This window comes from Amborella trichopoda, chromosome 6, assembly GCF_054954075.1.
Source record: "Amborella trichopoda isolate Santa Cruz 75 chromosome 6, AtrichopodaSantaCruz75HAP2 v2.0, whole genome shotgun sequence".
Taxonomy (NCBI): Eukaryota; Viridiplantae; Streptophyta; class Magnoliopsida; order Amborellales; family Amborellaceae; genus Amborella; species Amborella trichopoda.
The window spans coordinates 45,009,986-45,021,622 of NC_142341.1; the positions used below are offsets into that span (position 1 = coordinate 45,009,986).

Sequence of the window (11,637 nt, forward strand, 5' to 3'; positions counted from 1 at the left end):
GTGACTTGTGGCGTGAGAGATTTGAGTCATTTATTTCATAGATGAGCCATCAACATTAACATTATGGAAGGTGCATGAACATTTATCCCCCTTTTTTCAACCATTTTCCCATAAATAGAAATTAAATAAATTAAATCTAATCAAAATATTGTGCATACCATAAAATAGCACAAGTCAACTCAATCTTTCCACAAAATCTTTTTAAGATATATCCAGTCAATAGCTTTCAACCATATGGCAACATGTCATATCCCAAAACAATAGGAAAGAGAATAAAGAGTGGGGCATGCCACCCAATGAAGGGATTCATGGGGCTCAACTTTTAGAAATATGGTGGCCCATGTGCACAATGGGCCCCCATGGAATTTTCATATATATAAAACTAATAAAAAAAATTTAGAATATTATTTGAATATTTAAACTATTGTAAAATTTATATCTTTAATTTTATAAATAAAAAAATTATAAATAAAATATCTAGGGGTTCATAAAAATTGAAATAATAATTCTAAAATAATTTCTATCATAAAACAAACACACTTAAATTAATTTGTTGGAAAAATAATACATATGATTTAGGAATTGAATCAACAATCATGAGGCACTCCACTTTCAACTGTGGATTACATACCACACTTGCTTTATCAAATCGACCCAATATTTTTCATGACCCATAATCCAAGTAAGGGCTCATTAGCGGGTCACCAAAGTCTGGCCGATGAGCCAAGAGGTCGCAATCCCAATCTGTGTATTATAGGTCCTCCCCTAGAGGCAAGTCAATGTCACATAGACCTGAGGCCACCACAGCTCCTATGGTGCATAGGGGTATTTATCGCACAGGCATACGCTTCACCCTGAAAGGTGAATTGCTTCTCGAAACGATCTATCGATATGTATGCCGTGTGATGGTACATGGATGAGGCTTTGACCCCATCTTTGTAGGCTATCATCACACACAAGGGTCATACAATCCATCGGCTCACTCATCCGGGCATACTCCGATCTTATCAAGGGGTGACCCATTAAAACCCATATCGATTGATATTCTATGGAGTCACATCCAATATTAACAATGACAATGGGTTACATCTCAAGCCCCTTATTATTTGTTGACATTGTAATGTTGTCAAGTTTCAATTTGTTGTGGAGGAGATTCAATGAAGTTGAATGGCCCAATTACTTTGAATGAGCTTTATGAATTATTTTACCCATTCATTATGTATTACAAGCCAATTCAAGTCAAATGTTCGAGGATATAATGCTACATTCCAATTTACTATATTTGTCACTGGGAATAACAAAGTAAGTTCTCAAAGGAGAAGCAGCATCTATAATTTTAAAGTGACAAGGCATATCAATCATTGCCTTTTATCTCTAATTCCAAGTGCACACACTCTAAGGTTCTTAAAGTTGTATCTTTATGATGAGAATGAAGTTGGCTATCATCTCAAACATTACAATATGCTAAACCCTGTATTGATTAAACTCCTTATATATATTTTGCATAAATATAATACCTATGTCTTAGTTCTAAGGAGCATGATTCATTACTATGATTTAAGACCATATCGATTACTTATCAATATTGATCCAATAGTAGTTCAAAGAATTTACAATGAACCTATTGTATAACAAGTTGCTACAGTTTGGATATTAGATTGATAATGAAGCACAAATTCAAGGTAAGAATATTGTTGTCCAATGGCAACCTGGAGATTATGATTAAAGTATCACAAAGATCATGTTGTTACGATCCATAGCAATATCCGTTGCTTTTTTCATGTGGTGAAACAGGATGGCATCCCAAGACACTCTAAAGAGAAAATGAATTTAACTCTAAAAAGGGATATGATGCTTATCATAAATTTTTATCCCATTGCAATGCCTCTTACAAAAATATTTGGTTGATATGTATGTAAAGATAAAGACATCACGCCTGCGATTTTTTAAAGAATGTACAGATATAAACATTAAGCTTGTGATTTTTTAAAGAATGTAAAGATAGAGACATTACACTTGCGACTTTTTGAAAAACCAACAAGAATTAAGGACTGAAGGTTATCAAGGCCTACAGGATGCTATTGTAGATGGAGAAGTCAGAGCAAACAAAGTCAGAAAATGAGTTATACTGCCAGCTTCATTTATTGGGGGTCCAAGAGATATGCAAGTACAGTATTTGGATGCAATGGTTTTATAATGACTCACAATCCTAATTGACCTGAAATCAAAGACCATTTCAACCCTGATGATGTAGCCTTCACTCGATCAAATCGAACTAGAAGAGTATTCATAGCAAAACTAAAGGACTTCAAAGAGTATGTCATACATGGTACTTTGTGTGGGAAAGCCATTGCCCATGTATATGTCATTGAGTTTCAAAATAAAGATTTGCTACATGCACATATGCTATTAATTATGGCAAGCAACAATAACATACGAATAGTTCAGCAAGTTGATGAAATCATTTTTGCAAGTTACCCGATAGAAAGAAAGACTTCATAGTATATGAACGAATAATAAAGCAAATGATACATGGCCCACATGAACCTGAGACGTATAAAACACAGTGTCATATCAATGGGGAATACATATTCCAGTGTGCATAATTTTTTTTAGAAATTACAATAATAACAGATGTCAACTACCTAATTTATAAAAGAACTGCAAAATGTGTGTTGCACATGGTGGACAACAATATCATTGATAATATATGGGTTGTTCCATATAAATATTAAAAATGTAAAAAGAAAGTGTATATTGTCTACCAAGTTAATATGAAAGGTATATATTGTAATCAGTATATATGAGAATGATAGATACTTGTATTTTATGGTAAGTCTAGGTATAACATAAGTGTATTATTGATGTCTATGATTTATTTCTAGTATTGTTATATGTATTTGTCCATTTAAGATAAGCTTGTATTTCCATATTGATCAATGGATATTGAGCCTTTTCAGAGAAACCTGAGACGCTTTACATGGTATCAGAGCTAGTTCATCTTCGTTGTGTCCATTTATGTACGATCAAGTCTGTCAATATGTTATTACTCGATCATGTTCCAATTTGATCATTATGAAAAGCAATCACTCCGTCCCTCTGCCTATTTAGCCTCTAGATCTTGATCTCAGGGTCCAGATCCATTGGAATCTGATCTAGTTAGCTGGAAAACCAAGTTTGGCCAAAAATCTACTAGAAAATAAACACTGGAGTTCTACAAGAAAATCATCATTCGCCCTAAAATAAATAAATCTGAAACACCAAAAAACAACCATATTTGATGTTAACCCTCTCTCCGATGGGGTTTCTTATTTTTTACTACCACTGGAAATGAAAGGTTTCTCAGCTGTTTTAGATATTTTGGAGTTACCCATGGACAAGTTTGCAGTATTTTCCTCTTCGATTTCTCCCTCCTCTTCTTCTCGTGAGGCAAAGACGAAGGTCGATGTGTATAAAAAGCATGTTTCTATAAGCATATTAGATGCAACCTTCATGTTCAATTCTTCGGATCTTTCTCGACATCTAGATGGAATCTGACTTCCTTGGAAGGTAATGGCCTCTTCGACTTGGATAGTGAATGATCTTTTGTTGTTGATGTTGCATATTAGTTTGTTGCAAGAGAGAAGGTTGAAGGTGCACGAGTTGTTGTTGAAGTTTTTGCTTCGTTAGTTGATGTTAAAGTAGTTGCTGATAAACTGAATGGGGTCGCTGGTTTTCCGGTTGTTGCTGGTTGGTGGATTGGTCGTCCTCTTGTGTTTTTTAGTCGCTACTTGATTCCTTTGATCCTTTGAACTTGGTGGGTCTTGTTTGTTATAACTTTTAAGGAGAGAGTGAATGATTTTTATTTAATAGTTTTATTTTGTTGAGCACTGAAAATAGTAGGTTTTCTCTGGTGTAAAAAAATTAAAATAAAAATCATGTTCTGTTTCATAGGTTTTCTTCGTGTTGTCTGTAAGATCGAGTTTGTTAATCTGTTACTTGATCCTATATGTTCTGGTTTGCGAGCTGCTGAGGTATATGAGTTGTCGAATCTGTCTTGGATATATACCGAATTTTGTTGGCTCTTCCAAGTGACATTGTGTTTTTTTGGTTGACTCGGCTGTTTTTCTGTCTCTGGAGATGATATGAAGTTCTTGTTTGTTGCTCAAGCTTACTCTATTCGAACCTTCTGTTTCTGAGGCTTGGTGATCTGTCATTGCTTGATCCTGCCTTGTTGTGATGTTCTTTTGTGCTTGTAGATCAAACAATCTCAGTATACACGTGAAGATCCAACTACTCGTTTCTACAACTTAGGGGTCGTTTGGATACCTGGAAATATATTGTCTATGAAATATGGCATAATACATTATTGTGTACCACATTTCTTGCAAATAGATTATTACTATTTGAGTAATATTTAGATGCAACTTGGGAAATACATTGCTACTGTTTGGCTATGTCTGGAAGAAATATGGGAAATGCATTACCAACATTTTACCAGCACTTGCTTATAAACTATCATTTCTTCTTTTTTTTGTCACAAAATTCTACTGAAATATGGAATTAAAGTCATCATCACACCATTCCAAAAATATTTTCTAATAATAACATCGTCACCATTCTCAAAAGATTTTCTAATAATAACTTGTACCATTCTAAAGTCATCATGACATCATTTCCTACTTATTTTGCATGCCTTTGGCACTTACATGGAATCACATGTCTTCTAACATGATTAAACTTTGGTTTCAATAGGATAAGTCATTGAATAATATGATTAGAATAACATGATTTTATTGTGATAAGCCTTATTTTTATTTATTTTTTTATAGAAGTCTTTGAAATGTGTCTCTATATAATTTCAAAAAATAATAAATTTATGATACAAAATTCAAAATCTTTATGGTACAAGTTAAAAAATAGGAAGAAGTTTGATTAGTAAACTAGAAGGTTTGGTAATTTCAGTAGAAAAATTTGAAGCATTGGAGGAGACTAAAGAGGTATTTGTGTGAAATTTTTGGGCTTTTACTAATATCTTATGTGGATTATGTTGTGTGAAATTTTTTATTATGAATGTGTTATGTAATTTCTCATTGATTACCAATTATTATTTTTATTATTTTTATTTTATACGAGAGTTGATGGCTTTGGAGGAGGGCTACAACCCAAATTGGGGATGGAGGGATGTAGAAATGGAAATTGGGGATAGAGGGATGTAGAAATGGATATGCGAAGTAAAGTGTAGAAATAGATGTGCGCAGTATATACAAACACCTATAAGTGGAGTTTAGAAAGAGAAAGTAGAAATGGAATTGAGTTTAGAGAGACAAAGTAGAAATGGATGTAGGCAGGAGAGAGTGAGAATGACAGGTTAATGAATGGGCACATGAGAGAGAGGATTTTTTTGGGTAAAAGACGCGCTTAGATTACCCTCTAACCGCATAGTGGATTTCTTAGCCATTCTGCGCATAATAGATTTCACATATTTTGGAGAAATCTTGTATAATTTATTTCCATTTAAAGTTTACCAAATCTCATATTTGATTGTAATATATTTCCTTGTAATAGATTTTCAGGTGCCCAAACAGCCCCTTAGTGTTCAAACTCCAATTGCACTTTCATATCATTTTGAGTTTGAGGGAGAGTATGAAAAGAAAACAAATATTGTCTACCAGGTTAATATGGAAGGTATATATTGTAATCAATATATATAAAGGATAGATACGATATTGTATTTTATAGTAAGTCTAGGTATAATATAGATATAGTATAGGTGTCTATGATTTATTTTTATTATTGTCATTTGTATTTGTCTATTTAAGGCAAGTTTGTAAATCTATATTGATCAATGGACATTGAATCTCTTTGGAGAAATCTGAGACTCTTCACATATAAAAGTCGTAAAATATTTATACAAGTACATTTACAAAGGGCATGATAGAGTACAAATAGGTGTTGTGCTAGAGATAAAAGAAACTATTATCAACGAGATCCAAGAATTCTAACAAGCAAGATGGATATCAACACCAGAGGCCACATGGAGAATTTTTTCATTTGATCTCAGTGGCATTGTTCCAAATGTTTATCACCTCCCATTGCATCTACCAAATTATCAAGTAGTTCAATTAATGAAAATAGTTACATTTCAGCAATACTTGAAGATGACTAGCTATCATGTATAATGCTGACAATATTCTTTGCGCAAATAGGTACAGTGTTTAGACTTGAAATTCAATAATCAAATGGACTAGAACAAATAAATCTTGCTAAATATTTATTATTGTTCAATGTAGGATGATACATGATGAGGAGAGATGTATGTATCAAAACTTTCCACAGTACTATGTATATAATAACTAAAAAAAGATTTGGCTATCAAGAAAACATAAGTTTGTAATAGACAAAATTTTTATAGTGTCCTTCTCTGAAGGAGAAAGAGATTACTTTGGTTACTGCTAAATCATGTATGAGGGCCAATATCCTTTCATGATCTACCCCGTATTGGCAACTACCATTCTAAGACCTTAAAAAAATACATAGTTATGTGGATTGTTTAAAAGTGATAATGTCATTAAACATTGCTTGAAGTGTACCTTATTCAAAATAGCATCGGCTTTGAGACAAGTATTTGTTATTATTTTATTATACTGTGAGCCTAATAATGTTACGGTACTTTGGGATAAATTCGATGACTCAGGATTTCAAGTGTAACAACCATTGCACAACGCTATACCTTGAAAATTGACTGCTAAAGGAGTTGGAACATTTGTTGCATTACAAGTAAAAGAGTATTAAGACTTATGATTTGCGCTCTTACGATCATAACACTAATAACCGGGGCTATGATTATCAATTAGTGCAAGACAATACTATACTAAATATATATGACCTTGATTTATAGCGTATCAGTTAATCAAACAATTCCTAAAAAAAGGCTTTTGGTGGCATTATGGATGTTGTGGTGCAGAACAAAATGGTATATTAAAGATGGTCATGGTGTGAGTATTGTGTATTATTGGCAAAGGCGACAAGAAACGTATTGGCTTTGCCTCAAGGCTCATCAGGAATAGCTAGAAGAAAGTTGTTGATTGCCTGAGAAAACGAGGGGTGGTTATATCTAATTGTTTCAAATGTTTTTCTTTTATGTTTTTTTTTTTTGAATGGTTGTAATTCTTGATTGATTAATTTTATCAAAAAAAAATAGCAGCAAGAAAGTTTGCTTGATGAAAGAACAACTCATTTTTGTATTCCAAAATCCTTCTAAGTCCTACACTAAGTTCTATGTGCAATACCTAAGCAAAGCAAATTTTCTAATATAATAAGGGATTTTCAAATTATAATAGGGGGCGAAGCACTAATGATCATGAATTATGATTTTGAAGTAGTAGATATAACCTTTCAAGATATTATGTCATTATCACTACTGTTTGGGGGGAAATAATGATCTTTGGTGGAGCCTTTCGACAAATCCTACTACGATACCACCTGTGAAACTAGAGGAGGAATTGTACCAATTCACTAACACGTTTTTATTTATGGACCCAAGTCACTAAACTATAGCTAGACCAAAACATGAAAAAAGAACTAACTTGTCATTTGCTCCTTTCCTACTCCGTATTGGAGATGGCACTGAAGAAATAATATCTAAAAGTTTCATAAGCATACTAGAAGGGATGATAGTCAAAAGGGCAAAAAACCATATCAGTCATTCGAGAAAATAATTTTCAATGACGTCCTCCAAAATTGTATTAACTAATATGTATTATAAAATAATATAATTACCATATTAACTATATGCGACAATTATATATAATTATTCTAATAATTATATCTAGTTATAATAGTTATAGGATTGTATATTATAACTGTAAGGAAAATAGTTTCATGCGAGCTGGACCACATTTCTACATATGCGGTCCAGAAAGTGTAAAGCATCCATCTTTAAGATGGATGCAAATAGGTGTTCCATCAACAAACAATAGAAACTAGTGGTCCACATGTTTTCTTACTATAATTATTATTTATAATTTTTAAAATTTATTTATTTATTCATATTCATGATCCCCCATGTTAGAGATTACATATCCTTAAAAAATTAAGTCTTAAAATCCTCTCAAAAATAGATTTATTAAGAGGCTCGCATTTCTACATATGCAGGCTTGGCCGCATAGAAACCGGGTCCTATATATTGTAAAATGTATTTATAATTTATAATATTATAATATATATTTATATGTAACAAGTATATAACTATTATAATAAATTATATCTAATTATAATAATTATAGAATTATTTATTATAACTATAATTAATTATATATTATAAAATGTATTTTTAATTTATAATATTATATTATAATATATATTATATATAACAAAACCCTATATATAATTATTACAATAATTATATCTAATTAAAAAAATTGTAAAATTATATATTATAACGATAATTAATTATATATTATAAAATATACTTATTATGAAATATATAAAATTATAATTAATTGTAGTTATGGTATATAATAATATATAATTAATTATAATTATAATATATAATTCTATAATTATTACAATAATTATAGCTAATTATATATTTATAACTATAATACTATACTATATAACTTTTAAGAGATACATCTTCCAGACAATCCAAACAAAAGATAAACATCTTCCAGGTCTCTTATCAGATGTTATCCAAACAACAAACACTTATTGTCTAGGAGATGCGAATTGCATGAGACACAAATTCTAGAAGAGGCACCCATTTCCCGGGAACCAATGGGGCCTAAGAGAGAACATAGCTAAAACTTATTGGAGATATTTCACGTCATTGAGGACCCGTGAACACACGGTGTGATAACTAAAATGCAATCCAGCCAGCCACACAAAAACCAGCATATTGAAGCTCAACATCAGTTGTTTGTGAGAAAGTTAAAAATAAAGAAATTGACCTTGCATTGGTGCTCACCAAGATCGAATTGATGATATTTTCACAAGGGTGTTACTTAAAGTCTAAAGAATTCAAAAGATCCTTTGATGCAATGTCCTAAGTTAGTAAGAAGGTAGAGTGTTTTTTTGGTAGATCAGGCCCCTACCAATTTTAGAAATAGTCAGATTTTTTAATGTGTTAAGTGAGATTTGGAAGCTGTGACTTTCAATTGAGGAATAATTGTACCACCACCACCGCCCCATTCTCTAAATGAGATATGTCAAACTACCATGTGGCCATCCCATCAGCCATTGGATTGATGAGAGCGATCCTTGGCCCCACATCTTGTATTCATACTCTGGCCAATTGGCATCACGTCGTCTTTGATTGCTGTGTGTGTTTCCATTATGTGAACGGAAACGAATGTAGGAAAGGGGGTGCGGTCATGGTGGTAGCATCCCCACAACCAGTTACCACATCGTGATAACCCATTCCTACCGTTGACAACCTTCAAAATGTAACTCCCCCCAATTTATTGAAAAAAACTCGTCAATTCCACCGAGTTCCAACGATGAACAATGAAAGTTGAACGATTTGAGCTCAATGATCAAACTTTGAAGCTTTTTGATCAATTATTTGAGCAAAATCGAATCTTTGCAGCCTTCACATATCACTTTACAGTCTTATTGATCAATAAAAATGGAACCACCATCGATTTGAAGCCATGAATTCATCTTTTTGTTAAGACCATAAACCGTACTGAAAAAAATCCGCCATTTCATTGATTGCAGATGAAATAGAGCAACATTTTAGATCAAATCAAAGGCTTTTTTATCTTGACAATATCATTGACAAAAAGTTGTAGCCTATTTTTGGGATTTTTGGTCGATTACTGGTGGATTTGTGATTTGAACTCACGGTTTCCGAAGAACAGGTAAGGGTTTCAAAACTTCCACCATTTCATCAATTGCGGATGAAAGAAGGCAAGGTTTTTTTTTATCAAACTACCATCGATTTGAAGGTTCTTGATCAATTATTTGAGCAAAATCAAATCTTTGCAGCCTTCATAGATCACTTTATAGTCTTATTGATCATTAACAACAAAACCACCATCGTTTTTTGAAAAAAATCCGCCATTTCATCGATTGGAGACGAAATAGGGCAAGAGTTTAGAACAAATAAAAGGCTTTTTTATCTTGATAGTATCATTGACAAGAAATTGTAGCTTATTTTTGGGTTTTTTGGTTGATTACTAGTCGATTTGTGATTTGAACTCACGGTTTCTGAAGAGGAGGTAAGGATTTTAAAATTTCTACCATTTCATCAAATGCAAAAGAAAAAAGGAAAGTTTTTTTTACCAAATCAGAGGGTTTTTATCTCAATAGTATTATGCACAATATATTGTAGCATGTTTTCGGTTTTTGTTGTCGATTACTGGTGTATTTATGATTTGCAGTCACGATTTCTCAAGAACAGGTTAAGGTTTTCATTTTTCCAACATTTCATCGATTGTAAACGAAATAGAGTACGATTTTTTTATCAATTCAGAGGATTTTTAATTTTAATAATATTATTCACAAGATATTGTAGCTTATTTTTTGGATTTTTTGGTCGATTAATGGTGTCTTTGCGATTTGAAGTTACGTTTTCTCAATAATAGGTTAGGGTTTTCATTTTCTTGCCATTTCATCGATTGTATGCAAAAGAGGGCATGATTTTTTTATCAAATCAGAGGATTTTTTATCTTAATACTATTATTCACAAGATATTGTAGCCTATTTTAGGGGGTTTTGGTCGATTAATGGTGTATTTGTGATTTGAAGTTTCTCAATAACAATCTAGGGCTTTTTTTTTTTGGGTAAATTGCATAAAACCCCCAGAAATGGACTTTCTAAGCAATTTACTCCCAACTTAACTTTTCCTAGCAACTTTTTCCCCAAAAGCATGTTTCTTAGCAAATACTCCCCAACTCAAAAAAAAAAAAAAAAAAAAAACGAAACGAAAATATCCCTCCCTTACCTCACATGTTGATCATGGCGGTCTGACACTTCACCATGGTTGTTCGGCATTAGGAAGAGGCGGTTTGGCACTTAAGCCACTTATTTGGAATGGTCCGGTACTTCACCATGGCTGTTTGGCACTTCATCACGGCGGTCTGGAGTTTGGAAGAGGCGGTCCAGCATTTGTTTCTAGATTGATGAACGGTCTAGCATTTGTGAGCTACGGTCCGGAAAAATTGAAAATTGTGTCTAGAATAGGTGGCCCGACAGTGTACAGTTCCGATTCAGCATAATGGATGGGTCTGACAATATACAATTGCGATCCGACGTTTCCTTTTGGGATCCGAAAATGATTTGTTATTTATGGGAAGGGTATTTTCATCAAAAATAAAATGAACTTTTTGTATTGGGGGGTATTTTATTTAAAACTTGATTTTTGGGAAAAATATACTAAGAAAAATTAGGGTGGAGGTAAAGTGCCTAGAAAGTCTATTTTGGGGGTTTTATGTAATTTTTCATTTTTTTTCCCGTAAAACTAATGATATAATTTTTATTATTTTTTGTGTGAACAAAGTTTTGTTGATCGAATTTTGAAAAAATCGTGATTGTTGGTGTTCACATGCGATTTTGAAGATTATGGCCTGAATTTTCATAGGGTTCTTTAATTAATTAATTTTAAAATAATTTATTGATTAAATTGTGAATTATATTCACTTGATTGTCAATTTA

The 11,637-nt window shown here is 32.5% G+C and overlaps 1 long non-coding RNA gene across 1 annotated transcript; it reads left to right on the plus strand.

Annotated features, from left to right (window-relative positions):
- Positions 1-9,702: 9,702 nt before the first annotated feature.
- On the plus strand, positions 9,703-11,368 carry LOC148781811 (uncharacterized). Its single transcript, XR_016058101.1, has 2 exons — positions 9,703-9,842; positions 10,981-11,368. It is a non-coding gene; the product is annotated as an uncharacterized LOC148781811 (long non-coding RNA).
- Positions 11,369-11,637: the final 269 nt, after the last annotated feature.